The sequence below is a fragment of the Manihot esculenta genome, chromosome 11, assembly GCF_001659605.2.
Source record: "Manihot esculenta cultivar AM560-2 chromosome 11, M.esculenta_v8, whole genome shotgun sequence".
NCBI lineage: Eukaryota > Viridiplantae > Streptophyta > Magnoliopsida > Malpighiales > Euphorbiaceae > Manihot > Manihot esculenta.
Genome location: NC_035171.2, coordinates 16013925 through 16021902, shown reverse-complemented (window position 1 = coordinate 16021902; position 7978 = coordinate 16013925).

Here is a 7978-nt window from a genome sequence, read left to right as displayed (position 1 = left end):
TATATGGGTTTATGTGTAGTTTAAAAAAAAACAAAAGTAAAAAATAATAAGGATGTGATGATGACCTATTAGGATGTATTACAGTAACCTATATAATACTCTTGATGTTTATATTGTAGGCTATAAATTACAGTACGAATGGATTATTATATAGAACTGCATGCATTATATATTCTATAATGGATGTTCACTTCTGTTTTAATTTTTTATTAAGAAATAAATGAGGTTAGAATCATAATAAATATCAAAGGTTCACAGAAAGTGGTTAGACTAATCAAAATTCTAGTCTGCTACGAGTTCTAATTTTGAGTTGAAGTAAAAAAAAATGGTGATAATATTAATTGTAACTCAATTGTGAGCTAAGTATAAGAAAAGGTAAGGAAAAAACTAAAGGGCTTGGAGTGAAATATAGTATTTGATATTACCATGATCATAACGCAAGATTTATAAATGTATAAATTGAGTATTTGTTGGATTAGAAATTTTAATTAAGTAGACAAAGAGTTGTGAGTTAAGTTGAGTCATGCTTTGTATTTTGAATTTTTGAGAGATAGTAGTTGAAAATGATTAGTTAATGAATAATTTACTAGAGTAAAAAAAGAGTGATTATAAATATCATGAAGGATTAAGAGGTGAATTAGATTAGCAAACAAGTAGTGGATTCTTTGGTGATATTAACATATCAATTTTTTTATGATTTATAATAGATATGGAATGTTCAAATTTTTTTTAGAAAAATGTATGTGACAAAAATAAAGTTAGTTTGGAGTAAATATAATATTTATCTGAATATTTGTGAAATGTTTTAAGAAATATAGTTATATACGTGAATTATTATGATATAAAGAATATGCGTATGAGAAAATAAAAATTGAGATTACAAAGTGGTGGACTTGCCATGCATACATAAGAGTTTGAGATGGATATGGATTATATGGATATAATTTATAGAATTGTGAAGTTTGAATTATTTTCAGTTTAGAATATTTTTGCTCAGTTTTTTTTAAAAATATTTTCTCAGACTTTTAGTAAAGTTGATGTGATATCAGAATTATTATTATTATTATTATTTGTCATAATTTATAGGAAATAATTTTGCCATTTTAAATGGATGGAGCAGGTATCAATTAGTTAAATGCATATAAGTGGGTGAATAGTACTTATAGTATATTTATAAATGATGGTGACTATAAAAATAAAATTTTTTTAGTAAGATATAGTTAAAAAAAAGAGTTTAATATTAATATAAAATAGGTATAAGAGAGTACATAGTCAGAAAGATAAGTATAGTTATTAATTGAAGGATATAGTAATGGTAGCTAAAAATGAGTTAAACTTTGGAGTTGTGACATGACAAGAAATACAGTTAAAATGAAATTTTAATGTCTAATATATTAGAGATTATAAATTTAGATTAGGGCAAAATAAAAGAGTGTTAAGTATTGGTAGTGGTTATAAGTTAGTAAATAATACAAGATGAAATTGAGGATTATAATTACAGTTAGAGTTGATTTTTAAAAAAGGATGTGGTGAGAGATGTATTTTGGTATGTAATAAAAAATAAATAATACAAGAATTTGCATTATAAGAAATAATGTTAAAGTATATAATAAAAAAAGATAAATATTAAATATCACGGTAACTATCGCTATAAATAAATATGTGGTTGCGAAAGAATATAAATATTCATATTCACTTTGTTTTATTTATTCTTATATTTTATTTTAATAATAATAATAATAAAATTAATAAATTAAATAAGTTAAAATTCAAGAAAAAAAAATGTAACAACCTAAAATTTTAAAAAATATTTTATTTAAAATGTTATTTATTATTTTTATGATTTGAAGAATTTTTAAATTTTAAAAATATTAAATTAGTTATGAATTTGATAAATTTCTTTTATACCATTTATTTATTTATGTATATATTTTTTTATATTTAAATTATTGATTTTATTAATTTTTAATATTTTAAAAGACAATGAAAAATATTTATTTTATTATTTTATTAATTATTAATTTATTAATAAATATTGTAATGTAAATGTAATAACAGTGCTGAGTTACTATAATTATATTATTTTAAAGTACTACTTTAAAATTTGCTAATATTTAATTAATTCATATATTTATTATATTATTTTAATATGTATGGGTGTTTTTGTAATTTTTAATTTTAATATATTGAGTTATAGTGTTTTAAAGAAATTTTTGATATGTACTATTATAATAAATTGAATTATTAAATTCACTCAATTGAATATATTTTAATGTTAAATTATTTAAATTATAAAATAATTAGTATTATTTAAGTAACTATTCTATAAATAGATATGTATATATTGAGAGAGTTAACTTAATATTAAAACTCAAATGGATTTATTTAAAAGGATTTGCACTTATTTGAGTTATTTTAAAAAATTAAGAATTAATTTATAGTTTTAATTTGATAAAAAAAAAGAAAAAAAAAAAAAAGAGAAAAAAAAGGTGCAGCACCAACCTTCCCCATACTCCCTCTCTCTTTCTCTCTTCTTCTGTTTTCTTCTCTCATTCTTTTTTCCATTTTTAACAACCACCACTGCCCCTATTGGCTATATCAAGCTTCACGGGAAGACAAGTGGCGGTCGTTGACGTCTGATTACAGCAAGCGTCAGAAAATCATGAAGAGAGAGAAAACAAGCAACCAAAACTTGCTAACGTCATTCATTCTCGGCGATTCCAATGTTTGGTTAAGGCATTTTCGGTGGTGTTGGACTCCTGGCAGTATGAGTTTTTATTTGGGACCGACCTCACCAGATTTGATGAAATTTTCGGTGAGATTGAGGAGAGAGAAAATTTAGACTTATATTCGATCAACGGCCTATTTCAGTGATCAAATCCGATAATCATAATATACATTCCACAAGTTTCAATTTGACACCTAATATACCTAAAATTAGATAATATACGACAAAGACGATAAATAGATGTACGAAATTAATTTGGTCAATCAAAAGGAAATTTTGATGAATCATCTTAAGCTCTATATAACCTGTAAATTTTGAGTATTTTAAAAGTGTATTCAGAGCATTAATAGCTCAGCGATGCATGGGATCAGATTTTTAGGCGGATCGAAGTACTTGTGGGCCATTTCAAAAGATGGCCATGTTTACACTTGTTTCTACCAATTTCAAATACTCTGAACGGTTCCAGGTGTTCATGTTTGCAAAGGTAAATCCAAACTCAAAGTTATAAAATTTTGAACTATAATTAATATTTATAATTAATTTATAGAATATTATATGATTGAAATAAATATTTAAAATAAATTTTAAGTATTTAATACTCACAAACTTAACCTAGTAGTAAGTGCATCTGAGTAAATATGAGAAATCTCATATTCTACTCCCCCAATTCCTAAATCCCCATTTAAAAAAAAAATAGTTAACAATATTTAAAAGGACTTATAAGAATGTGTTTATAATTTTCTTGGACGATAGTGTTTTGCAGGGGTTTGGCAAATTTTTATAATCACATTTTTTTTCTTCTGCAGTTTACTTCTTCAATTTGTGATTAACGTTTGATAACTATCTATACGTCTTTATAGGTAATCCATATCGACCGTCTTATCCATTCGAGCCGAGTCGAGTCAACAATAGTAGGATCGCAAATTTGTGAGTTGGAATATCTTTATAAAATTTAATATTATATATATATATGTGTTTGGCATGCCCATGTATCATGATTTATATGTATAATTTAGTTATATATACTAGGAACATTTTAACTATTATATATTTATTTATTATCATTATTTGTGGATATTGCCTTGGGGATAATTTAGAGCCGAGTGCGTGAGAATATGTATAGTATATGGTGGATATGAATTGGACAGGTAGATCGACTTGAGTTAATGTTGCTTGGGCTAAATTTTTATAGATATGGATAGTCGGGGTGGATCGGCTTGAGTTGAGCTCGTTGTCCCTCGCATTAGGAATTAAGAGAAATCGGCTTGAGTTAATTTCGCTGGACCTATTGGATCAAGAGAGCTGAAGTAGGTTCAGCTCCCATATGTATATAATGTATGATGGATGCGTGCGTTAGTGCATGTGTGGCTTCTTATTATCTTCTTGTGCGAATTTCAGTGTATTGTTTGTGTTATGTGTTAATTGTGCATTTCATTTTAGGTTGTATTAGTTGTATATAGATTTATAGAAATTGTTTTGATATTCAATATATCTATATTCATTGAGTTGAACGCTCACCCTGTTCAAATATTTTTCTTCTCCACTTCCTTGAAAAATTGACCTACAAATCTTTCCCACATAATTATCTACATTATCAGTTTACTTTATTTTATTTTACTTTTTTAAACTTTAATTCTAGAACTCCAAATTGACCGTAGGATTTAATATTTGGGATGTGAGCATTATTCTTCCGTACTAATATATTTGTGTGATATTAAATTTCTTTTAGAGAGCTATGCTCCCTGTGGTGTTATTACTATTTTTATTGGAGAATGTTGTGGATTGTGAAGGTGAGTTGAATTCCATTATTGGGTTTTATTCATATGCAGGGTGAGTTTTCTCCCCATTGGTATATCTAGTTTATGGTGGAACTCTTGTTCGTTTAATTTCTTAATTTTGGACTTCTTTTAACTAAATTTTGGGTTTGATGTAATTTGAGACTTACTACGGGTTTTGAGGGCTTTATGCCGGCTCAAGTCCTAGTGTCCTATCCACGAGATTGGGTCGTGATAAATATATTAAATAAAGTTATTTTCTTAATAATAGTAATGCTAAATAGTAAGCATATTGGACATACTCAAGGAAAGTTAGTTGATAATGATTTTAGACAAAATAAGATCAAAGACAAATTGTTATTGTGAAATTATTAATAAAAATGAAAAAAAAAATAGCATAAATAATAATTTTTAAATATATTTAATAGTGGAAAGGTAACTTAATAATTTGTAAGTCTCCAAAAATATATGGGTAATGGTAGGATGCACTTGATCAAATATAGAAAGTACAAAGTTTAATTAGAAAAAAATGAGAGTATAGAATGAAATTGCAATAAAAGTAAAGTATTGAATTATTTTAATGATTAATTCTAAACTTTGCTAAGGTGATATGGTGATTAGGTATTGACGTGATGAATCACGTGACAATTGCTTTAATTTTTAATAACACAGTGGTTGAATATATTCAAAACAACTTTAAAATGTCATGTTTTAATTAAAAAAAAATGTAACCGTAATAAAGTAAAACATATAGAGTTTTTTTGACAAATAACTTATCTTAATGTTTGTACTTAAATATAATTTTAGTTAATTTTTAAAAATTAAAATGTGAGAATTTAGATAATATTTCAAATATAATATTTTATTATCTTTTACATATAAATAAATCTCACATATAAAAATGATATTAACTTATATTTAATTACAATTAACTAAATCTCACATATAAAAATAATATTAACTTATATTTAATTATAATTAACTGATATATTTAATTTTAAACACAGTAATCCTTTAATTATTAAATATGTCTATAATTTCAACAATAGATAGATTTTGATTTGCAACAATAATTATAAATATTTTATAATATATATATTATTTTTAATTATTTTATATATACTATTATTTTAAATTAAATAAAAGAGAAAGTAAAAAAATAGAACAAAGTAAAAAAAAATAAAAGAAAAAAGTTAAAGAATATGAGAAAAAAAATAAGTGAAAGAATAATTAAAAAAAGGAAAAATGAAAAAAAATAAAAGAAAAAAAATAATATGAGAGAAAATAAAGAAAAAAAAAGATAAAAGAAAGGTTAATATTGAAAGAAAATTGAAGATAAAATTAAAGAAAATGAAAGAAAAAAAATAAAATCAATGATTAGAAGAAGAAAATAAAATAAAAGAGAAAAATAAAGTAACGATTAGAGAAGAATGGAAAGAAAATGAATGAAATAATGAAGGAGATAAAGGTGTAAAAGTGTATAAATAAATAAATTAGTAACATATTAAATTCATTATTAAATTTAAATAAAAAATAAAAACGCGATATTTTTTATAAAAAATTTAGTAATGGATTACAAAATTCATTATTAATTTTCAGATTAATAACAAATTTAATAATGAATTATATATGTTGCTAAGTTAAAAAAATTAAATTAAGAAAATTAAATTTTAAAAAAATAAAAAATTAATTTTTTTATTAAAAAATAGTAACAGATTAAATTTATTATTAAATTCATTATTAATTTTATATTAAATTTTATTCTTTAATTAAATTCGTTACTATTTTACTCATTTACTACTCAAGTAATTTATTTATTTAATAATTAATTTAATAATAAATTTAATTATAAATTAAAATTCGTCATTAATTTTTTAATCATTTAATATTAAATTTGTAATGAATTTTAAAATTAATTATTAAATTTATAAATAATTTTATTAAGTAACTGATTTAATAATAAATTTATTAATTCATTACTAAATGATAAAATTTAATAATAAAATATAAAATCTATTATGATTCTGTAACATATTTAAATTCATTCATTATTAATATCTGTTATTATTTTGATAGATTTTTATAGTGAATTGTACTGTAAAATATTTATAATTCTTACGGTAAAATCTATTACAAGGTAAAGACTTCTTGCTTAATATTAATTTTAATTTTAAAAATTAATTAAAAATACATTTAAATATAAATATTAAATTAATTTATTAAAACTTAATATTTAAATTAAAATATAAAAATCATATAATCGTTGGTATGCTGATTGGCGTTTATAAAAATATAATGAAAATTGAAATGCGTGCAAGTTATGAATATGACTTCACTGTATGTTTATAGAGATTAAATAATTTTTTAAGTATGAAATGAGATGGAACTAAAAATAAGGGTATTAAGTAATATTTCAGGCAAAAATTAGGATTAAAAGTTATTTTTATATTAATTAACATTTATCTCTTTGAATTAATATATGTTAATTGAAATAATTTAATTTTTAGATTTATTAATTGTCTCAACCTTTATAATTAAGTATTATCATAATTAAATTTAAAATAAAACACGGAAAATTTAAATTTTATATACATAACATATTATTTGTGAAATATTTAAACGTAAATAAATTATATATGCAAAAGAACCCTGAAGCTGTTGTAATTGATGATGGATTATGTAGATCAAAGATGTAACTGTCGGCTTTTGTTATCTATTTAAAAAATAAAGAGATATTAGTATTTTCAGATCTTACCTTTAAATTTAGGCTATAAATGCACTCAATTAAAAAGATTGAATTAATAAATTTAAATTCATATGTTCTTCAATTAAAATTCAAAAATAATATAAATATTGATATTTATATTAAAGCCAATTCCTAGAAATATTCCAGAAGAATTTGCCATCTACTTTAACACAAAAATGACATGTGAAACAAATTCTTTTTCTATTCTAATTTTTATATTTATTATATAAATTAATTTATCAAATTTTATCTAAATATTTTAAATTTTAATTATTAAATCTTATTTTACATAAAAAATAATAGTAATTACCTAAAATTCATTTTACCATAAATCTAAATATCCATATTAAAGCCAAGTTATAAAAATAAAATAGGAAAAATTTAATATGAAAAATCCAATTATAATCTAAGTTCATCATATCAACCCATCATTCCACGTAAGATGTGCCATGCTATGTGAAAATTATTCAATATAGAAATGTGAAAAAGCTAATTTAATACTTGTTTGGCAAGAATCAGAATAAAGGAATTTTTTTTTTTTTTTAATGTGGATTCAATTTATACAAAAATTGCCTTCTTCGACCAGCATGCATGCGGGTAAGATTGAGTAAAATTGATCATATTTCTCCTAGTGACTACATAGAGATGAAGTTAGAAAACTAATGTAAAGGAAGAAATAATATATATATATATATATTGAATAAATATTGTTGCAGCAAAGCACCATAT